At 40.9% G+C, this 24,483-nt stretch overlaps 1 long non-coding RNA gene across 8 annotated transcripts in view; it reads left to right on the top strand.

The window, feature by feature from the left end:
- The first annotated feature begins 753 nt into the window (after positions 1–753).
- LOC103877996 overlaps positions 754–24,483 on the top strand; it is a 39,898-nt gene continuing 16,168 nt past the window's right edge. For 4 of the 8 annotated variants that reach the window (XR_004177309.1, XR_004177308.1, XR_004177304.1 and 1 more), the window contains exons 1-6: positions 754–1,798; positions 7,319–7,464; positions 8,250–8,397; positions 9,012–9,223; positions 12,736–12,854; positions 13,093–14,020. This is a non-coding gene — a long non-coding RNA (uncharacterized LOC103877996). Of the gene's footprint in view, positions 1,799–4,678; positions 7,465–7,562; positions 8,398–9,011; positions 9,224–10,690; positions 11,793–12,364; positions 12,487–12,735; positions 12,855–13,092; positions 14,021–24,483 lie in introns of those variants that run through there. The other 4 variants (XR_004177307.1, XR_004177306.1, XR_004177310.1 and 1 more) reach the window with 4 other exon arrangements.

Below are 24,483 nucleotides of genomic sequence, written 5' to 3'. Positions count from 1 at the left end.
AGATATGAGATTTTTAAGGCCAAGGACCATCTTTTCGAATTTATTTTTGCCTGTTTGAGTGTATATATGGCCCAATTCCTGGCATATAGTAATTGCTTGCTAATGGTGTTTAAATAAAGCAAAATTCAACAAAAACTCCTGGTGTCCTTCCTGCGACCAGCCAAGCCCAAGCTTGAACTTTTCTTTCTTCATCATCTGATGCCTTTAGATCAAACTAGATCTAGGAAATTTCATATCCATCTTCTGGATATGCAACTGAAGGACTGCAGAGGAGCATTTCTGACTATACATTTTGAATCCGACCCACGTTCAGACAAATGTGGGTAGTGGTGCCATCAATCTGTATAAATCACAAGGTTTATACAAAGGCCTAACTCTAGGTCTTGCATTAAAACAACGACAACAACAAACAAATAAGAAACCCAGCTTATTCATATTTCTTAACTGCACAATTCCAAATCAGTCGAGAAGCTATCACACTCTATAACAATTATGCAGACATAGGTTCAAAGTAAATGAGGAAAGCCAACATTAATTTTTTCCATATTCAGTCCAATTTGAATTGAATTGATGGTTCAGTGTTTTTCTGAGGTCTGCATCTCTTCTTTGTCTTCTTCAGCTGCTGTCTGCCTGAGATTGGGAGCAGGCAGAGGCAGAGACTCCTCCTTCATCTTGTTTTGTTGTGCTAGCTCTTATTGGCACAACAAAAGAGCTTTTTTAAAAAATTTTTTTTATTTTTTTTTATCAAGTAAAAATAGAGGATATAGAATAACACAGTGGTTCCCAGCAAGCGGTCCCTGGGCCAGCAGCCTCACATCCCCTGAGAATTGCAAATTTTTAGGCACCACCCTGGGACCTCCTGAATCAAAACCTTTGAGGTGGGACCCAGATACCTGTTTTCTAACAAAACTTCTAGATAATTCTGATGCTTCATATTACATTTGAGAATCACTGTTATTAGAACCACCATGAGCCATCACTTGACCCCAACAATAACCAAGCTATGGCAAATACTGTTCTCTCTATCTTCCCCGCTTCCTTCTATCTCACTGGATTATTCTGAAGCACACTCAGATATCATATCCTTTCATTCGTATTTCCACATGCGATAAGGGCTTTAATATGGATGGAGATAATACTTCATTGTATACAGTTGTTAAATATCTGATTTATCCTTAGACCATTCATCCTTAGAATACTCAGCAGCCTTAATATGGTAGTTTTGGGTCAAAAAAGACAGTTCAACTGGATAATAGTGAAAAAGGACCTCTTTTTTGGAGGATTAAAAGTTTATTATTTTAAAAAGGGTGAGTTTGATCCTTATTAAAAGATGAATGTGACAGTCTTAGTCTGTTCAGGCTGCTACAATGGAATATCATGGACTGGGTGGCTTAAACAACAAATTTATTTTTAGTGTGTTGGAGGCTGGAAGTCCAAGATCAAAGTGCCTTCAGATCCAGTGTCTGGTGAGGGCTTCCTGGTTTGCAAATGGCCATCTGGATCCTCATGCTGCAGAGAGAAGAGAGAGGAAGCTCTCCCGTCTGTCTTCATAAGGGCACTAATCCTATTTGTAAGGCTCCGCCCTCATGACCTATTTACCTCCCAAAGGCTCCACTTCCTAATACCATCCCACTGGGATTTAGGATTTCAACACATACAGTTGGGGAAACACGAGCATCCAGTCCAAAACAATGGGGAAGAAAAATGAACCCACAAGAAACAAGTCCTCAGTTGAGACCCTGGCAAAATAATGCATGTCTTCACCTTGAAAGAGACTGACTCCTTACCGTTTATAAAGGTATTGCACTACCTCCTATGCATAGAGTACGTCAGCTGATTGTTTCCCCAGAACTGTGATAGATTCACAGTCCTTATCTATACTCTTCTGCCTGATCTTCCGTCTGATCCATTTGCATTTGTATAAAAAGTGGTTAGAGTTAAAATGCAACCCATGACTTGACCTAATCTTACCTGAAGAATCCAGGGGTAAACCCATGACCCTCTTCTCATAGGCTGAGTGTGCAGAGATTACAAGGTAGCCAGTTAGGCTCATCACAGGCCTATGTCATTCCCTGGTCTGCTCATGTCCTATTATAGTCTACGAGTACTTACTACACTCTGAGAAACTCAAGAGAATATTTGCTCTCTTCTTCAGATGTCTGTGGCAAAAACTGACACTTGCACGGAGCATGATTTGATAGCAATATCTGCAAAGTGTCAGAAAGGGGAGGGGATCAATACACTTAATTTACTTGGAATAATTCATTGCCTAACTGGAGTTTTCAGTGAGGGCAGACAAATTCCGCACTAAACTAACTCACCCACCTGGATCGGGAGGAGGGCAGTGAATCCATCTTTTGAATAAGATGTAAAGCTGAGTTTCTTGCTTTCATTAATGACTCCCTTGGTCCTTCCTTTCTTGAGAAGAGGTGTTCATCCAGTCAGCCATGTTTCAAAATGGGGGATGGATGCTACTGACTGACAGCTTCCTTGCTTTTCCCCTGAGCTGATTACTTTTGCAATCTGCCCTGATATTTGGGTACGTTGCTTGCTCAGAGGCTGTCAGTTTGGAGCTACATTCCACCTCAAGAGGAAGGAAAAGTGTAGAAAGATTTTCTGTGCTGGGGAGTGATGGTGATTTTTCTTCCCTTTTAAGGCTAAATAATAGAAAGCCCATTTTTCATGAGATGGGAAGTTAGAAATAATGAAGAACTGTGTATGACAGCAAGGGGAATCCTTGGGATGGTTTAGTGAAGTCATCGAGTCCCTTTGTGATAAATATTCCAGAGGCACCTGGGTTAAATTGCTCCAAGGTGATCTCTCAACTTCACATCTCATTGATCTGGCCAGTGTGTAAGATGATCTGAACTAGAGTTTTCTGTGTGGTGGCAATGATAGACCATGAGTTCTGAGTTTTTGAGAGACAATCCATTGGAGTGTTTCTCCCTTATTAAGATACAACCATCTCCGGTAAATGCCTGGCCCAGGCATTGCGTTGACATGGGACCAGCTGTGGACAGGAACTTGAGATCCCAGTCAAGGCAGCTAAGGAGCTTGGGGAGGAGGCATGTAATTAAAGGCACTTTCAAATAATTATGCTATTACTACCTAATTAAGAAGTGCCACTTTCCACTTTAACTACCTGAAATTCTGAGATCATCTAGCAATGGACCCTCTACTGAACTTTGGCCAGCTCCCCATGGGAGAGGAAAAGGCGCATAGTCAGAAAACATTGGGCTCTTGAGGGGGCCACAAAGGTCCCCAGAGAGTAACCTGAAATGGTCAGGAGGTGAATCTCCCTTCTCTTCATTTGTCAAACGTCTTACCTTTCTGTGCCTCATTTGAATTTGAATTATCTGCAAAATGAGGGAAAGAATGCTTCTCTCCCTGGCTTGTGTGTCAGTAGGCTGGTAAACAAATCAAAATATAAATCTCTGTGAACATGTTTTATCATCTGTTAAAATAGGGAAATTGATCAACAAACATTTGTTGAATTTTTACTTTCTCAAAGTACTGTAGGGGATGTGGGAAGTTCAAGACATATAGTCCTCTGACTTCAAGTACCTTTCAACCCAGTTGAAGACCCAATACAGAGGCATTGATCGTTAGATTCAGCCAGCCATTTATTGATTCATTCACATGTTCATGCTACAAATATTTCTTGAGCGCCCACTTTGTGTAAGGTGCTTCATATAGGCACTTGCAACACAGAGATGAAAAAGATATCTATTCTGTCCTCAAGGAATCTGTTATGGTCCGGTGAGCTACAAAATACAACAGTGTAAGCTTTTAAGGGAAACGAAAAGTGATCCAGTGACACAGATATTCTGAAAAGGAAGCATTTTCTGTGTTTGGACAGAAGAATTTCACCAAGGGCCTCAGAGCGGAAAGAAACAGGATTCAAATCTGACGTTAGTCCCAGTTAAATTAAAGACCCAATACCCACTGCCCCATGGTTCTCCATTTCATGTTCCATCTTCCAAAACACAAGCATTAAAACCCCATGGGAGAAGCATCATTGTGGTAATAGAGGAGAAGATTAATTCCTAATTTTGATTTCCTTTGAACCATTTTTACTTGACTGAGTCAAACTTGCAATGGAAGATGATTCATTACTATCTATTTTAAATCATGATCAGGAAGCACAATGACACCCCAAAATGACAGAGGATGTGTTTCAAATGAAGAAATCTTAATTTTTAAAACTTTCTTTTTGAATAATTTGGTGCTTCCTTTTAGAACATAAGGGAAAGAAAACACTTAAAAAATTGTTAAAAAATTCACTACTGGTGATGGAATCCATATATTACTTAAGTAAGCAAAAACTTAAAAGATAATCTCATTTTGAAAAAAATCAATGATTACAAAAGAATACTGAATAAAACGTGAATGCCTTCTTTCACTCACCCTCATTCCAAATCCACTCCCGGGGTAACCACCACCAGCACTTTGGTGTGGACATTCCTAATCTTTTGTTATGTATTTGAATTCATATATAAGAAGGAGTTTTTACATGCACATGCATAAATAGAATCAGAAATAGGATGTATTATTCTGCAATTACATCTTCTTCAAATTTAGCATATCTCGCAGGTTTTTCTAATGATAGCCTGCTTAAATGTGCCTGAAAGAAACAGAAATTGAAGTCTTCATTTAGTTTTGTGCTCTGCTTTCCCAGGGTAGACTTGCTTCTTTCATCCATCCACATCTGATCCAGTCTCCCAAGAAAGCAGTAATTGCTGTCCAGGTCAGCAAAAGGGGGCAGAAGGGAAAAGGTGAGGGTGCAGAAAATAGTATGAGCCACAATGAGTCTCCAGCCTCCCCCAAATACAGGGAATGCAAAAAGACCAAACATTAATTCTTGAAACTTTTAGGTAAACAATGATTAGCTGGCCTCAGGGAGTAAGGCAATCCTGACCTCTAACTAATCATGATCAAGCCCACATTTGTTGGTCAGTATGTACATCCTAAAATGTGCAAGTGCTTTAATGGTATGCTGCCCATTACTGCCCCTTTGCTGACAACAAAAAGGAAGAAAGGGAGGAAGGAGGGGAGGAAGGAGGGAGAGAAGAAGGGAGGAAAGAAGGAAAAAGAAAGGAAGCAAGGAAGGAAGGAGGAAGGCAGAAAAGAAGGAGGGAAGGAAATAAGGAAGGAAGGAGTTTTAAGGTGCTCTTCTTATGGAGGGGTTGGAGGTTCCAGGAGCACACAAACAAGGCAGAAAAGGTTTTATTCTGAGTTTATGGTATGATCATCTGATGTTTATTAGGTAAACTCTCTATACTCAAATTATTCCACTCTGGAGTGAGATGGTCTTTGAGGAAGCATTTTTTTATTTGGTTTCAGACCCAGTGAATCAGATACCTTGTCATCCACTGGGTCCTTATCTACTATCCTCCTCCCCATCTTCCAAAACATAAGCAATAAAGTTATACAGGAGAAATGTTATTTTTGTATCAGAGAAGGAGATTCCTAAATGTACAAGACTTTTTGATGCAGTTGTAGGAACAATCAAGTCTTTGCTGACGATTCACTCAGTCCTGGGAGAACACAAGAAAATCACTACTCAGGGCTTCTCTGGAAACCATCATAGGGTATGTGCTTATGGAGCCAGTTCAAAAATTCGGAATGATTCTCATCATGTGTCATCCAGACGTAAGTCTGGAGCAAAAGCCTTGGTGGCCATGTCAGTCTGCTTCCTGGCATAAAATAAGGTGTGCTCAGATGAGATTCTGAATAACATTTCATAAGGTGACTCTTTATAGAGGTGTGGGCAGGGTTAGAGTGGGTGTCGAGGCACTCAGGGATGAGGAACAATCGTAAGCCCTGGAGTAGTGAGGGAGGAATGAGTGTTATTGGAGCCTGTTGAGACTGTGGCCACTGGGGAAGGGCCACCGGCCAGGAGCTATAGTCCTGGAGGGACAGAATGCAGCCAATGGCAGAACTTTGCACTGAAGCAGGAAGGGAGCAGCGGGGAGAAATACTCCTGCCTCCCCCTCCTCTGGCATTCCTATCTCGCTTTGTGGCTGATGGCTGAGCCCAATTGGAAATCAGACAGAAAGGAAATCTGGAGCTAATTCCACAGGATCAGCACCTCAGGGCACAGAGCAAAGTGGAGAAGGTCAGATAATGAATTTTGGTGGTGGTAGTGATGGTGTGATGGTGGGGTTGGATACAGAGAATAGCCATCATTTCAGCCTAATAGAGATTCAGACTAGAGATGAAAACAGATCGGGAAACGAAACCTTGGCAGAGTTTCATTAGGCTCAGGATTAAATCAAAAGGGCAAAGAAAGTGTTGTCTGTGTCGCCCTCATGTCCTTAGGGCTTGAAGGGTGGAGAGTAAAGTACCAGTCACTGAACCTGGAGAGTCCTGCTCTTTTGGGTGTTGACACCATCGTAAACTCCCTGGGCTGGGAGAGAATCCCGGGGTTCATCCCCCTGCCTCTAGGAGGGCACTGATAGACTATTCCAGGGAGATGGGAGGTCTCAGTCTTTTTATTCACACCATTTTATGAGCTGTACGTTTTGATTCATTATTCACCATGCAAGTAAAGTGAAAAAAATCATTTAAATTATAAACACTTGGAAATTTACTATGGGACACACAAAATTTTAGACTTTGCCCTGGATATAAACAAGATATGCTGTTTGCTTTTCTGAAGCTTATATTCTGCTGAATGAGACAGATATGTGTAAAGCAAATTATAATTTAAACTGAGATGTGATTAGTGTTGTAATGCAGGTAAATACAGTATATTATGGGAGAATAAAAAAGTGGGAGGTCACTCTTTATGGTGAATATTAAGGAAAGCAGAGTGATATTTCAGTTGGGTCTTAAAGAAGTAGGGGCAAGGAGGTGGGCAGAAACAGAAAGGCGAAAAAGCACAGCGCATGTGTGGGAGATGTGGATGGCCCTGGAATGGTTGGGATACAGAATGAGTGACTGGGGGTGAGAAAGGGACTGGAAAAGTCTACTGGGGTTGGACCATAAAATACTGAATATCAACGCTAAGGTATTTGGGACTGAGATTCCAGTTTCAATATTCATTCCCTGCTTCATCCTTACTAACAGCACACCATCCATGGTTTTTCAGAGTGGCCTCATGTTCATTTAAAATGATGAACTTCCCCAGCTACCCTTGCAGGTAGGTATAGGAGTATGATGTGACCCAATTCTTACCTACAAGATGTACGCAGGCATCTACTAGGTAAGGTTTCTGGGAAAGCTGTAGTATGACTGCTAAAAAGGGACTCAGATAGCCCATGGCTTTTGTCCTTTGTTCCTCTTTCCATCTTTCTGTCCGGAATGCAAATCCAAGGCCTGGAGGCAGAACAGATATCCTGTGACCTTGAAACAAAGGCTCACGGTTGGGAGGGCAGGAAAGGAATGAGAAAGAACGTGTTTCCTGATGACTTCCTGTAACAACAGTATCCACCCCAAAAGGCCCACCTTCGGACTTCTTAGGTGAGAAAAGTAAAGCCCGATTTTTTCCAGCCTCTGTGGTCATATTTCTGCTATATGAAGCCGCATATAATAGCTCAGTGCTTGATTTTATGCTATAGGATATGTGGAACCACTGAAGTCTAAGAAGTAATAGCACAGACATGGGGTCAGGGGCCTTAACCTGTAGTCCAGCTCTATCCCTAGACATAATAAGTAAAGACCTGGTGTTTGGTCATCCGGCTGCTTTGAGTTCAGCTCTATCCCAGGAGCGCCAGGTAACTCAAGGTGATTCACTTACCTTTTCTGGGAATTGCATCCTCATTTAGAAAATACGCATTTTCTTAGAAATTCTCTGAAGGATCATCTAGCTCCATGGTTTCCTGACTGGGGCAACATATTAGGAAGATGGCAGGTGGAAATGTGGAGGCTGCCTGCGGAGAGGAGAGTTCAGAGCAGGAAAGCCAGTAACGTGGTTATTATGCTTGGATAGGTAGAAGGTGGTGAGATCTTGAATCAGGGGCATAGAAATGCGGAAAAACATGTTGGTTGTGAAATAATTGGGTCTCCAAGATTGATTGGGTGGGGGCTGTGCTGTGTAGAGAAGTTGTAGCTGACTGACCCAAAAAGTGATTAAAACATAAAGAATATAAAGACTGAGTCTTCTTCAATATTACAAAGGTTTTGAATACATTTTTGGAGATGTAGAAATTGCACATGACTTTATTTATTACTCTTAGGAAGCCATAGACATAGAAGCGAACGACAATAAAAATAACTTCAATTCATGTTAACACTTTTCCCCTCAGGAACTCCAGGCATGTTTATATAGTTGTTGCAAGTTTATCATTGCAATGCCCTTGCACTGTGAAGAAGGGAGGTGTGTGTCATCTCTTCCCATTAGCCCGACGGAGAGACTGCCATCTGAAGAAGCAGGGATCTGCCCAAAGTGTGAAGGTGAGCCAGGGGCAGAGCTGGCACTAGGAATTAAGCCAGCCTCACCCCTGACCGGGTGCTCCTTGAGGCCTGTGAGACATGAGAAAACCTAGGATTTGGGAGCTCCCTCCCCCAACACATTAATAGTTCCAGAGTGCATGCTCTAATAAATAATATCTTTATCTCTTTTTATGTCACTTGACACATTATGTTTCTCTCTGGTGTCAGATCTGGAGGCGCTAGGACATGAATGTCTTATTCAAAGCATCAGAGTTTATATAGAAAACAAGAGCAAAGGTGCCCTGCCTCAGTTTCCCACATTGATGAGGCGTTGTAAGGCCACTGTGACCCTTGAAAGTGTTTCTTCTTAGCTTGCTCTTTCAGTTTGCTTACCTGCCAACTTTGCCTATTCTGGGACTTCAGGTCTCTATTCCTATTTTTTTTTTAACCTACATTTCAATTTGGTACAATCTCAGACACAACTCCTTTCCCAGATCTCTCTTATAAACAATGGTGCATAACTGGTATATTTTGATCCCAAAATGGCATCCGAAAGCGTTCTGCAATGCCGCCAAGCCAGCACTTTCGGAAGCATCTGACGATATTAATTTCAGTCTATTTCCTGAGGTTTGCAGGAAACTAAAATGAAGAAAGCGCTGTGGCAAAAAATTAAAGCTTCATGGAAAAAAAAAAAAGAAGATTGACAGGAAACGAGGCTTCAATAGGACAGCTTGCACTGAGTAGTGCTGTCCTCCTTTCTGCATATCAACATATGCATAGGGAAAAATAGCTCTCTCTCCTACTTGCAGCACGGAGATTGGGAAGGGGCCTTGCCCACATGCTGTAGGTATGTAACAACTGGGGTAAGTATACACAAGAGACTGAACCTCGTGTCCTTTAGACGGGCTTGAAAATTATCCCTGGTGGCCAGACTTTTTCAGAAGAACCAAGATGCATTCAATGTTTGTCCAATTTTTAAAAATCTAGGGAGACAAGACGATCAGTTTTGTGCTAAAATCCACAATTTTGTGGTACTTGATTTTTCTACCTTCCCTGTTTTTTATACATTTGAATCTGATGTTTCAAATTCAGGCCTTTTGGGAAATAAATTCCTTCTAAATCTTCCATGTGCAATGATAACTCGAAGCAAATTCGACCCCAAACACACTGTCTTTCCTTTCAGAATATCTTTCTTTGTCTGGTTTTCTTTTATTCTGATGGTCCATGTCCCAGTTTTCCTGACGGTTTCCTGCATGGCATGAGCCTTCCCTTGCTGGGCTCCTTCGAGGGTCTCTTCTTGTTTCTCACCAGTAGGTGGACACAGTCCTGCTCAGCACTGTGAGATTTCTAACGTTTTTACTGATAGACCCTGCACAGTCTTAGGAATCTCCAGGAAGAATGAACAAATGAGTCATCGGTCAGTTACCCCAAAGCGTGTGAAGATAGGAGGTGGGGAGGAACAAGTGCTGTAGCTTTCAAAGAAAAAAATACTTCAGGTGCTTACCTCCACTGTGACATGCATTTTTGAAAGTAGAGCCTAGTCCCTCCTGTCTTCTGCAGCTGTCTTTGCTTGCTGCAATGACACCTGCAAGAAGGAGATGGCAAAACCTGGAGGCATGCATGGGTCTGCAAATTTGTGGCTACGACAGGACACCTGGGATTTTAGGGAAAGACTAAGGAGTCATTGTGGATCACGCAAGGGGCATTGGGCCCTACCAGGCTGGACTTTCAGAGGGGCCACACTGTCGAACAGGTGAGTTCCTAAAGCAATTTAGTCAGGGAGTGAGGGAAGAGAGAAATGTGGAAGGTGACCAGGCTGGGCTGAACTGAGATATGACACAGCCTTGAGCTCTTCTCCGTCCAACTGTTTTACAGTCCAACTGAGACTTTCCCTTCTTTCTTTTCTTCTCAAATCTGTAAGTGCAAGACGTGCCCCAATGCCACCATGGATAGTGTTAAGCCTATTATGATTTGTTGTTATTGAGATGAGGTGAGAGATGGGGTGGTGAGAAAACAGTTCTACCTCACTCCTTGCAGTAAGTTTTAATAGAGATGGGGAATTAAATTCAGCACACGCTTATGCCTGCAGTGGCGGTTTTTTTTTTTTTTTTTAAGACGGAATCTTGCTCTGTCACCCAGGCTGGAGTAAGTGCTGTAGCTCTATCTTGGCTCACTGCACCCTCTCTCCTCAGTTCAAGCCATTCTCCTGCCTAAGCCTCCCAAGTAGCTGGGATTATAGGCACCTGCACCACACCTGGCTAATTTTTGTATTTTTAGTAGAGACAAGGTTTCACTATGTTGGCCAGGCTGGTCTTGAACTCCTGACCTCAAGTGATCCACCACCTTGGCCTCTCAAAGTGCTGGGATTACAGGTGTAAACCACAGCACCTGGCCACAGTGGCCCTTTTAAGGATGCAATATGTTATCTCTTTCAAATATTCCAATACCCATATGGGGTCTCTGACTATTATGATCCCCACAAAATGGATGAAAAATAGAGGCTGGAAGAGGGAGTGGTTTGTCCAGGGCCCAGGGTAATGGAGTAAGGAGTGGCCACTGGAAAGAATTCTTAAGAAAGTGCATGATTAAGTGTAAATCACTCTGCAAACTTTGCTTGCTCTTGTTATTCTCAGATCAGACGCCAGGATGGGTGGTAAGAAATAACAATGGCAATTGGGCCCACTGAGTGAGTAATAGGGTTAGAACAAGACTTTGGAACAGTCACCTGGATCCCTACAACCTTTGTTCCTCTATGATGTGGGCCCAGATTGTGTCACGGTGGTAATCTGGATCCTGGTACCGCCTTGGAAAGGCTTGGTGATGTGCCAGACCCAAGGCAAGGGCACGGGTGGCCCCCAGCAGTGCTTTCAGGGGGAAGGAGGGAGTGGATGAGTGGCTGCATTGAGGAGTGGATATTTTGGAAGGGGAGATTTCCTCTGGGACTTCTGAAACTTTAAAACTCTGACGAGTTAGACGAAGGTGTACCCAGTCCTGTGGCCCACGTCCCACCTTCCTGCTCAAGCTCTGGGACATTTAGTCCTGGCTTGATGGTTATTGGCACAGATGTTAAAGGCCACTAGGGGGGAAAATGGAAAGCTTTTTCTGAGCTAAAAAGTAAATGTGGGTTTGGCCAGTGATCTGAGCACAACATACAGTTTTCATAATTTGAATGCCTATGTTGTCAGACACACAAAGGCATTTGTTCAATCACAAATACAGTAAACATGATTTGCCAGTGTGTGAGTGGCAGGCATGAGCCAGAGAGAGGAGACAGGGGGTGAAAATGTAGGCTGAGCATTTGGAGAAGTAGCTCTCAAGATTCTGAACACTTTGTGACTATATTTAATAACATTGCATTGTACCCTTAAAAATTGCCAAGAGAATTGATGTTAAGCATTCTCACCACAAAAATGATAGTATGTGAGATAAGTAATGCATATGTTAATTAGCTTAATTCGGTCATTCCACAATGAAAAACTTATTTCAAAACATCCTGTTGTACACCTTAAATGGATACAATTTCTATTTGTCAATTAAAAAAACAAATAAAAATTTAAAAAGAGAAGAGTCCAATTATTCTCCATATTTTGATCAGTTCTAAAGAAACTGGCATTTTTATAGAAGTATCATGAAAAAGAAAAGAAAAAGTCTCAATGGAAAATGAGCTTTACAAAAAATATAAACAGAATATAGTCATCTTATGCTTATATATATATTTATTGTCATACAAGTAAATGTACACTTTAGAAAATTTAAAATCCAAAAAATCCTCTAAGAAAATAACTGAAAATAAGATAAGTACCTGCAATATTCATGTATCCTAATATTTTCCTATGCAAAATTTTCAACATGGCTGAGGTCAAAGAAAAATTAGTTTGCTTTCTATCATGAATGTTTACCCATACCACTAAATATTCTTCCATGTGGGGAAAAAAGGGATTCAGAACACCTGATCAAAAAGCTGGTGCTTTACAACCTGCTTTTCCAGAGCAGATTTGGGCCATCCTGTCTTCTGGTTTAACCAAAAATTCAGAATCGTGGCTTCCATAAATGGCTTTGATACTGTTTTCTCTCGTCGATGAGACTAGGGGACCGTGCTCATTTGAACAGGTTGGTCTTAGTTTCAGATGCTCTGGGAACTTGCATTTGTGAACCTTCCTTGGCATGTTCCTAATGGAATCTGGGGGCAGAATGGGAGCCTGGGATGGCAGGTGTCACTGGCTGACTGTGATTGGATTGTCCAGGCTTTGTGATCCTCTTTTGTGAGCTGTTCCTATTTGGGACCCAGGTAAAATCATTTTAAAAGTTGAAATGTTTTAAGTAACAAGTGACTGCTTTTTTTTTCTCTTCTCATTTCAGGCATGCTGAGTTTTAGTTCAGAGTGGTTGCACGGGGGCCTCTTCATCATGAATCTGGAAACCCTCTGTCATTAAGGATTAGTTCACAGATTTCCTGAAAGTAAAAGAAAAATGGAAAAGGTAAAAACTTGATGTTTTCCAAATGCTTGACCTTTGGAGCATATGCTATTGCTGCACTTTCTACAAGGACGATTTCCATAGAATTTTCTGCTTCCTTACTTTATATCACTCCTTAATGCCCTTCTCTGACTTCCTAATTCTCAGTACATTCACATACATCCACCCACTGATTCACAATTCCGATGTGAGCTCCAAACTTCCATTCTTTTTCTTTTTTGTCATCACATGTCCCTGTTAGAAAATACGAAGACACCAGCCACCATCTTGCACAGACTCTGGGACCTAAGACCACACAAAGAAAGGGAGAAATCAGTGGCTGAAGGAGTCGCTTCATGACTGGGGAGTACAAATGATCTAGACCTGCACCGCCTGCTGCTGTAGTTACTATCAACGTGTGGCTATTTAAGTTGACATTAATTGAAATTAAATAAAAAATACAGTTCCTCAGTCACAGTGGTCATATGTCAAGTGCTTAATAGCTGAATGTGGCCAACGGCAACTGTATTAGACAGCGCAGATTTCATAGACCATTTTATAGGCCATGTCTATCAGCACAGAAAGTGCTACAAGACAGCACTGATGTGTCTCTTTACACAATCAGGTTTAAGCTGGCACTGTCTAGGGTAATGGCTGACAATCAGGGTTTGTTCCTTCTGAATGATAGTTGGAGAACTGGTCAACCCTTGGTTTGATAATAATAATGCCTTTGAAGGGAATAAGCCAGAGATAACTTCTTCACAAAATTAATGGTGTTCGTATCTAGGTCTGCAAGCCCCAATGAAAGGATTTAAGATTAAGAAATGTAAGCCTATTTGGAAACAAATGAACAGGCAACCATCTACCATGACTGCTACAAAAACTGAACTGTGTCTCCCCAAACATTCCTGTGTTAAAGCCCTAACCCCCAATGTGGCCAGATTTGGAGAAAAGGCCAATGAGAAGGTCATAAAAGTTACATGACATCATAATGGTGGAACCCTGACCTGATAGGACGGGTGCTCTTAGAAGAGGAAAAGACACCAGAGCTCTCCCTCTCTCAGCTTGCACAAGGAGGAGGTCACGTGAGCACACAGTGAGAAGGCAGAGGACCATCTGCAGGCAGGAAGAGAGCCCTCGCTAGAACCCCCACGGTGGCACCTGATAGCGGACTTCTAGCTTCCAGAACTGTGAGAAAATACATTTCTGTTGCTTAAGTCACCCAGTTTATGGCATTTTGTCGTGACAGTCTGAGCAGACTAACACGATGAACTTGTATTTGGGTTGCTGCTACTAATAATGGCTGACATTTGTATAGCACGTTGCAAGGTGATTTTATATCTCTGATTCACTTCTCACAAAAGCCCTTGAGGCTGGTGTTAATGTTGCGATTTTACAGATGAGGAAAAAGCCTCCTAGTAACTCTCTGATAATCAGTGATCAAACTGAGATTGGAAATCGGGGCTTCTGAGCCCTACTCCTGTGCTGTAACCACTCTGCAAAATTGTTTCACAGATCTCCTGTGGTTGCCCAATACAGACTGTACCTGGGCAACACTAAACATGAGAGTGAATCCATGGCTGCTCTCACATTTGAATCCACTCAATAGAATAATCAAAAGTTCAGGAGCATGGAAATCAATATCACAGAGTTAATAAGGGGTCTTTTCCAGAATATCAAAATTATTTGTCTACAAATGCATATTTAAATGCAAGCGTGTAATTGACACAAAACATGAATAAGAAATCTGCAGACAAGGAAGTTCAAATGGCTAATAATTACTTTTAAACGTGCAAACTTCTTAGTAAAAAGAAAGAGAGGTCATTTTTACAATTGTCTAATTAAGAAAAAAATTTAAAATCTTGTAATATCAAGCATTGAGGAGGAATCGTCATAAACTAGGGAAAGGACTATAAATTAATTCAGCCTCTTTGGAGAACAATTTGTCCATATCTAGTGAAGCTGTAGATATGCACACCCTACATTCCAGGATTTGACTTCTAGATGTGTATCGTAGAGAAAATCTTTGTGTACACAAACAGATATGATCAAAGATACTCATTGCAGTCTTCTTAGTAATCACAAAAAAATTGGAAGCAAGCTAAATGTCTATCAATGAGGTAATGGATAAACTATAGTCCATTCATATAAAGAAACATTCTCTAGTATTTAAAATTAACGGATTTAACTGCATCCATATAGGTACATCACAAAAACGTGTTGAGTGTAAAGAGAAAGTTACAAAAAAATTATGTGTTCTTAAAAATTATTCAGGGACCAATTGATATTATATATTGTTTGTGAATATGTAAGTAGTAAAAATATAAACATAGATATAAAGAAAATCCACCTTTAAGGTGATGATTACCTTTGACGACGGAGAAAAAGAAATAATAAAAGGGAAGTTCAATTTTATCTGTGACTTTTTACTTCAGACTTTTTTCTAAAGCAGATAGGAACAAACAATTAACATGTGTTAAATCTGAGTGTCACATGGGTATATACTGAATTATTCTCTATACTTTCATGTGCATATACATTTTTTATAATTAAAAAACTCAAAACGTTTTGGATGATCAATATTCTCCTGGCAATTCACTCTCAGCACTCACAGCCCATGTCCAGGTATTTATAGTCTCCAGAGCAAACAAGTGAGGACCAAAAGAGGCACTCAGAGAAAATGCCTTCTGAAGGGGTCCCAGCAAGTCAAAGGTAGATTGGAGTGTGGCAGCCTAGCCAGGATCAGGCACCATGCCCACCCTGTGCTAAACAGAGACGCTGTACGGGGCCTGAGACCCTAACTTACAATAGTGGGGAAGAGTCAGGAACAACTTCCCTCGGCTCTGCCTGTTTTCACCCTAGATTAGAAGTCACCACTTGCCTTATGACTTGGCTCTAACACTCACGTAACAGCTTGAGAAACCCAAAACTTAAAACTATCTCTTAAAAGCAATTAATGTGAGTCTCAGGAAATTTTTTTCTTGGGTCTACATAAAGCTTAGCTTTGCTAAAAGTGGTTTGTTTGTTTTGCAGGGATAACAAGAATAAAACATTTAGTGTTTCATGAGTCGCCCAGCTGACATGCACCTCTTCCTTTTAAAAACAAACTATTGAGACACCTTCACCACTCAACACCTTCCCTTTCCCTGCTGACTCCCTTTTCCGCACTCCGAATTCAAGGTTCTCCTAGACTTTCAGAAACTTTGTGTGATAATGTTCAACATTTACATCACCTTCCTAAAATACTTGTTTTCTAGATTCTTCTTGGACATCAACTAACTTAACCATTGAGGAAATAAATGAACATCTATCAAGCACCTGTTATGTGCTGATGCTTGCTCATTACTTGTTTCATTTGGCTTTACTGGATTCTGATAACAATCCTTTAAAATGAGTGTAATCATTAATATTGTCTGCGTTGCAGAACTAAGAAAACTGCTCTCAGAACGAGTAAGTAACTTGTCTGCGTTTACAAAGCTAACAAATCTACTAGGTGGAGTCAGGATTTAAAAGCCACACTGGGACTCAAAGTCCTGGGTTCTGATTCTGAATCTGCCACTCATGAATGTGACCCTGTGTGGATCACTTACCTGTCAGAGCTTTAGTTTTCTCATTCCTGAAATGAAGGGATAGGACTAGATGATATCCAAGTTTCTTCCTAATTTTATGATATTTTCTGTTGCAACTGTATTATACAAAAAGGACAGAAGAGACACCACTTATTTTACCATCTATATTTGTTTTCCTGCTCTCTGTGGACAATGCCTCAAGGAATGAGTTTACCAGTCGAAAAGAGATTAGTGAGCCAAAAGTGTCCTGCTCAACCAAATGTTCCATTAAGCCATGATTTCTCTGGGCAGGACTCATATCCGGCTTTGTTCTGTGAAATACTGATACATCTGGCAGTCAGCCTGTGTTACTACAGTTACTGAGTGTCTAGTAAGCACAAAGAATCAGAAGCTGAAAGAGACCCTGTGCACATTAAAAACTTGAAAAGCAATGCCTTGAACTGCACCCACTTGCATTACTTTGAAATCTTCTTAATTTGGAGATGAAGGTACCTGCTTGCTATTCATAGCATGGCGGTGTCACCGTTTTTCTTTTCCCCTATTTGTCCACAGTGTCAAGTTCATATCAGGTACCTGGAGCTGGATAATTCAGGACCAGGGTCAAATAAACTCTGGATATAAAAGGACAGACGTCTATTTACTCCAGTGGTAGCTCTGGTTTTAGTGAGACTGAATGGGTTGAACTTGAGCTGGGTCCCAAAAGAGAAGTACAATTTGGAGATTGTGTCAGAAGGTGGTGTGTGTGTGTGTGTGTGTGTGTGTAAGAGGGGTAGCAAATCAAAACCCAGGTGGATCTTGACAAAGGCCTGATAGTACAGAAATGAGACTCTCATGAATGAAGGAAAAGAAAATAGAATAGAGGACACAGAGGGTCTCGCATGAGGAATGATGTTAACTTTATTGAAAGGCAGCATAGTAAAGATTCTGGCCTTATGCTACTTGGATGAAATTCTGTCTCTATCATATATCAGCTTTTGGCAAATCATTTAACCTCTAAGCTTTAGTTTCCTCATCTATGGTATCTACTTCACAGGGTTGTCATGAAGATTAAATAAGAAAATTCCTATTAAGTCTTTTAGCACACAGCACTCAATAAATGTGCATTATTACTAGCACAGGGTTAGGGATCACAGACACGGCTTTCGGAAGGAGCTACTGAACAGTGGAACATTTGAACATGGGAAGGATGTTTCCAGGGCACTGGCAGAATGCAACTGAATTCAGAGGGAAGCAGGAGAATTGTTTGGAGGTCATTGCAATGATCTTGGTATGAGGTAATTGGGTCATCGCTTAGAATGATGTTAATGAGAATAAAAGGAAAGGGCAAATGTGATAGACATTTCAGTGTTTAAACATTTAGTGAATAAAGAGGACACAAGAGAGAAATGAGCCCCAAATGACTTCTAGCTGTTGGACTTGACCTACTGAAATAGGGGCATCACTGAATAAGAGGAGGAACTGGTTTCACAGGAAAAGCCAATCTGAGATTTATTTCCTAATGTTGAGGGTATGGGGGGCCATCCCACTGGATCTTTCCAGGTGACCATCAGAATTATTGATCCGCTAAAGAGAATGGACTGAGTTTACTCTTCGAAGTTTCCTTATCTCCATTTGTGTACTATTTACATTTTCCCCATCTCATACCTACTGTAGTATTGTTGATTTAATTTTTACTTTAATTCAACTTAAACTGATTTATTTGCCTTCATCTAAGCAATAATATCTGTGAAATCTCGGGCTTTATATGCTAGTTATATTTTGTCTCAGACACATTAAAATAAAATCATGACTGTTAAAATACAAATACTCATTCGTATACCTCCTGAAATCATTCTCAGTACTATCATTGTTATACATACATTTTGTGAGACAGGAATAAAAATAAAAATTAGAGCCATATAGGGCACTTACTTTCTCATGGAAATAGAACACTGAAAAGATTAGGAAGCTAAAGTGAGAGAGAAAACGTGGCCTGAGAATTACAAAGAAAGAAAGAAGAACCAGGGTGAAACGATGTCATGTACATAGGTCGGGGGCAGAATAAGACGGAGTGTTGTGAGAAAGTTTCAAAGAAAGGGTGGTAAAAATGCCATTATGTAGAAGAATGAATTTTCAAAAACCTATGTTATCTAGAATTAGATAACCAAGGTGGGAATGAGGTCAGATTCGGGATATATTTTCAAAGTAAGCCCGCATGCATGATTTACTGATGAATTCATTGTGGGGCATAAGCAAGAGAGAAGAGACAAGAATACCGCTGCATTCTGAGCCTAAGCAATGAAAGTATTTTAGCTGTGATTAACTGAGATGTGGAAGATTATAGATGATCCAAGTTTGGGGGATGGGGGGAGATCAAGAATTCCATTTTGGACCTGACAATTTTGAGGTGTATATTAGTGTTCCCAGAGAGGATTCAGAGAAGACAGTAGGATAAATGGGTCAGGAGTTCAGGGCTCAGGATCAACCAATAGATACAATTTGGGAATCATGAAAATATAGATTATAACTAAATTCACAATACTAAATGTTTTTATTGTATCAGAATAAACTTGTTTATGCTATAGCAATGAATCTGCTTCAACTCTTAGTGGCCTGTAACTTCAAAATCGTTCTTTCTTGTTTATACTGTATGTCCACCTGGTTTGACTAGAGCTCTGCCCCACTTTCCTCACTCCAGGACTCAGGTGGACAAGACAAGGAGAGGCAAGAGAACTTGGGAGGGTTTGCTTCAGCAATGAAATTCTAGTTCAGAAGAGACGTGTGTCACTTTTGCTCACAATCATTGACAAAACTAGCCACATGGCCCTAGCCAAGTATAAGAGGTGTCGGGAGATAAAGGAAACAGGACCCAACCATGCACTTGGAAGCCAGAGAGGGAGATACATTTGGTGTACTGGGTAGTAGTATTCACCACGGTCACCAAGGGAGAAGGCAGGGTGGCCAAAGGGTAGTCCTGGGGCACTTCCACATTCAGAGGTTGAGAAAGTGAGGAGGAGGCAGCTGAGATGGAAGGAAAATGACAATGTAGTTCCCTGCAAGTCAAGCGAAGTTTTTGTCACTTGGATTGAGAAATTGAAGAGAATGAAAAGGATTGGTAGGGGTGAGTAAAGCCATCAAACCCTACAGAATGAAATAAAGCAGAAAGAAGAGAGAAAGGAGCTCAGGAGTTAGATGAAGAATAAGGTGTATTCAGCACCTTACACCAAATCAAAACATCTGGGAGGCCGTGAACACAGGGATTAAGAGCTCCAGCTTTCCAGGGACAAGGGCCCAGGTTGCAGCTGCAGCTGTTACCTGGTATTATCTTTGATGCATCCCCTAGCCTCAGCTTCCTCATCTGAAAAAGGGTCTGCTGTGAAGATGAATGCCAGAAGTGTTCAAGTGGTAGCTGGCGTCACCATGCCTGTCGAAGTGTGAATTGCTACAGCCACTTTGGAAAGCTGTATGACAGCATCAGTGAAAGCTGAAGATAGGAGTTACCTATGAACCAGTAACTACCACCCTATGTAGGTACCCAACAGAAACTGTGAACATATTTCACCAAAAGGCATGTTCTAGAATGTTAATGGGAGCACTACTTACAAGAATCCCAAACAGGAAACAAGTGAAATGCCAACAGCAGCCCTGATAAATGAATTGTGGTACAACCGGCCAGTGAGACTGCACAGCAGTGGGAGTGAATGATGTAACACACAACAGCAGGCGTAGACCTCACCATGTCATGCTGAGTGACAGAGGACACACATTTAAAGAGCACATTCTGTATGATTCCATTCACATAAAGGACAAAAACAGTCCAAACTGAATCGTTCTAACAGAAGTTAGGATAGTTGTTACCCTTGGGAAGAGAAGGGCCAGTTCCTGGAAAGGGAGAGAGGTGGACTTGTGAGGTGCTAATAATTGGGTGTATTCAATTTGGAAAATTGATTGAGCCATATATTATGACATGTGCCTTTTTTATTAAAAAGATAATTTTTTTTTGAAAAAAAAAAAAAGAATCAAATGTATTTTAGCCTCTAAGTAAAGCAAAGTCACTTTACTTTGTTTGTGGAGACACCTGATCCCACTTGTTTTTTAATTACCAGTTGCTGCCTCCCCTGCCAAAATGGCTGGTTCGAGCCACGAGGAGTAAATATTTGCATAAATAGGAGGCATATCATTTTGGTGTGATTGGCAGTTTAATTAGGTACATGTCCTCTCACTGCCATTGTAATTAGATTGGTGGAGAATCCAGAAATTCCAGGTCGTTATATTTGTCTCTTGATTGCTGGATTTTTAGACAAGTACTTATTGTACTTATGAACATGATTGGTGGTCTTGGCATGGGGGAAGTCACACTTCCACTGCAGAATGAAGTTAATCTCATTATGTTAACCACAGAATTCACATGCTAAACAAGGAAGTAAAATGGGGAAAAATTGCCCCCTGAACTCCTTGCCTTTTCCACTGAGTGTCAGTCAATAGCAAAATAGAGCTCCTGGAACATTAAAACAAGCCTTGAATTTAAGCACGCCAGCAAAAACCAAGTGAAAGTCCTTGCCAGTTTTACAAGGCAATCTCCATTTCCCTATCGCTTGCTTTTTTTCCCTTGTTTTACTGTAGCTAGTTTAACATGATGCTGTAACTCTACCAGGAATGAACACAAACCAGGTTCAATGCTCATCCAACAAGAGTGAATGTAGATGCAGATGAAATATTGAAGGGCCATGTGGTTTATGCCCCCGTCTCTGGGCAGGATTGCTTGAACATCACCACTCAGGAAGCCAGTCACCTGAATCCAATGGCAGTGTCATGACAAAGATTTGCTCTCTTCCTTTGCTCATCCTGACCTTTCTGGATTCAGCCTAGGTGATCTCAGCTAGTTAATTTTAATTTTGCATGCACAGGAATTAGGCAATGTCTTTTTTTTAAAAAAAATATTTTTTTCTTAGATATTTTTACTTAATTTAGAGTAAGTAATTAGAATCTCATTTTCTCCTAGAATGAACTAGAAGATGTTTGGGTATATGTATGTGTGTTTTTGAAATTTTTATGCAGATTTCAACTCAAACCTACACACTTTAAAAATACATGCTTTTTAGATATTAGTCACAATATATTACTTCCAATGCAAAAGCGAAATATAGTAAGGCTTACATACTAAATTAGATCATCTTTTGGAGAAGACAACATGTGGATAAACTTTTATCACTAATTCTTAGTTATTATCCATTCCATCCTTACCTAATTCTGATCTGATCTTAGATTGCTAGAATGCTCCTTTCTAAATTGTCCCTAATACTGACTTGGAGACAGAGGCAAGCAACTTCATTCATTGAACATTTACTGAGTGCTTAGTATGTGTCAGGCACTATGCTCAGTACTAGAGATGGGGAAATAAATAAGAAACTGTCTCTATCTTAAAGGGGCTCAAATTTAGACAAAAGGACAAACATATAACAACAGAATGTTAGGGAATAAAACTCTATGTAGAAATTACCAATGAAGTACAGACGAGGGGAGATTAACTTTAAGGGTAGAGGGATTCAAGGAAAGGCTTCCTAAAGAAGGAATGTCTGACTGTATTTTTTAAGGTGAAGAGGAATTTTCCTAGCGGGCTTCTAGACAGTAAGGATGCAATGACCATAGGCACAGATACTTGAAGCAGCCTAGCACATTCTGGGAACTGGATGTAGAGGTTTGCTAGATAGATAGAGGTAGAATAAATATACCTTGGCAGAAATCATAGACCTTATTCTGTTGGTGAGGGGACAAATATGAAGGTTTCTACATTGATAGTGTGATTGGCTCACTCTGGCAGTAGTGTGGAGGAAGGACTGAGGGTGTGCCTGGAGGCGGAAATGCTATTCCTTCAGAGTCGGAAGAATAATTGAAAGGTTTTTACATTAGTTTAAGCTAGCCATGATGAGAATTTGGACAAAAATGTGAGGATGTTTGGAAATGAGAGAACAATTTGAGAGACGCTTAGAAGAAGGACCAGCAATACTTGGTGAAGAGATAGCCTTAGTTTAACAATCTGTCTTCTAGCTCAATTCACAATCTTCGCAGCATTTCACTGGCTCCTCTTCGTCTGTGATTCCCAATCACGCAGCAATGCTACCCAGAAAGTGAAAGCTCCCAGCCCACTCTCTTCAAACCTAGAAGGTTTCTCAAGTTTTTGTTAGAAGGCGAATAGAACAACCTGGAATCTTTCTCTCCATATGCTCTCTGAGCTCTGGCTGGCAGCTGCTAACTAGGTGTAGCACCATTTAAATAATTTTTCTTAAGAACATATTGAGCTCGTGATCTGATTTACTTTACAGAATACCATTTATACACCTCAAGACATTAGAATAGAATCTCTACAAAACGTATTTTTGTAAAACAGGAAACAGAGCATTTCATGAACAGATATTAATGGGCTTATTTATATTTCAATCACAAAAGCAAATACTCCAGAAAAATCCATTTTAGGTCTAGCAGTTAGGACTCTTTGAGTTGCAAATAACAGAATAGCTCACTCAAACTGGATTAGGCCCCAAAGGGAATTTATTAGTCTGTGTAGCAAAGATAGAGGCATGGTTTCATCTGGGCAAATAGTGTCATCAGATGCAGTCTCTGCTTCCTGGCTCTGTCTTTCACGCTGGCTTCATTCTTACCCTCCATCCATTGGTCACAAGATAGCCAATAATTCCATCCCTACACACATACCTGGTTTAATTCCCAAGATATGAAAGGAGTCAAGCAGACTTGATAGACTGGAGAAAATAGAGGAGATTCCCCAGACAACACGGACTGTGGACAAGTTGTTTTCCAATTCTGAGTGCTGGTACCAGAAGTAAAAATGAATAACAAGCAGGTAAAGACAAGAAATATCTACTCTACTAGAAAGTTCAAAAATTCTGAGCGGAGCATGAGTTCTATGTTTACTGAGTCTGCTGCTTCATTTGTAATTTACTCAGCAGTTAGCTCAATGATGGGTGCATGACACCCATGCTCATTAAATATTTTTTGAATGAATGAATAAAAAATGAATGAGTGAACACAATATGCGCTTCATGTCAGAACTCCCACCCGATTTCCTGAATCTGAGACATGTAATTGCACGCAAGACTTACGGCCCTGTGCCCGTCCCTCATACGTCCCACAGCACTATCATAGAACGATTACACTGTGCCTTGGTTGTCTGTTTACCCGTCTGCATCTCCTCTTGTAGACTAGAAACCCTATGAGAGCAGGGGCTGTGCTATTCCTCTTTGAGTCTTATGGACCTAGCATAGCACTGGCACAGTCTGTCCTTAGTAATTATACACACATGAATAAATAAATAAATAATCAATTGAGAGGTGGCTCACTTGAATTCTTCAAAATACAACAGTTTCTCTCCTACCTCATTGCCGGCACTCAATCAATATGGCCTATACCAGTGATTTCCAAACTTGCTGGCACTTTACAATCACCTGAGGGTCTTTAAAAAGAAAGTCTAAGCACAGGACACACACCCAGACCAATTAAATCACAATATTTGGGGTACCAGACACTACTAATTTTTGAAGCTCTGCAGGTGACCCCATGTACAGACAAGTTGGGGAAGCACCACTACTTATCAGAAACTCTGTGAAGTAGAAAGGATATTATGATTGCCTTTACCGGTGGGCATCATGGGTAGTGGTAGGGGCTTGTGATTCTACATTTTCATGAAGCTCCCGGGTGTTGCTACTGCTGCTGCTGCTGCTTCTGCTGCTGCTGGTGTGTCAAAGGTCCTCAAGGTGCATCTCGGGACTGGCATCATCAGGGAGCTTGTTTTAAATGCACGTTCTCATGTCCCACTGCTGATTTACTGAATCAGAAGCTCTGGCCATGAGGTTGAGCAATCTGTGTTTTAGTAAGTCTCCAATGTGATTCTGATGCAAGCTCAATTTTTTACTCTACAAAAATTTTCCTTACAAAATTTAGCCAGGCATGTTGGTGCATGCCTGTACTTCTAGCTGCTTGGGAGGCTGAGTTGGGAGGATCACTTAAGCCTAGGAAGTCAAGGCTGCAGTGAGCCCTGATCATGCCACTGCACTCCAGCCTGGGCAACGGAGTGAGATCCTGTCTTTGTT

This window comes from Papio anubis, chromosome 12, assembly GCF_008728515.1.
Source record: "Papio anubis isolate 15944 chromosome 12, Panubis1.0, whole genome shotgun sequence".
NCBI classification, from domain to species: domain Eukaryota; kingdom Metazoa; phylum Chordata; class Mammalia; order Primates; family Cercopithecidae; genus Papio; species Papio anubis.
Note: the sequence above shows the minus strand (reverse complement) of the source record. Positions and strands in the feature narration are given on the sequence as shown.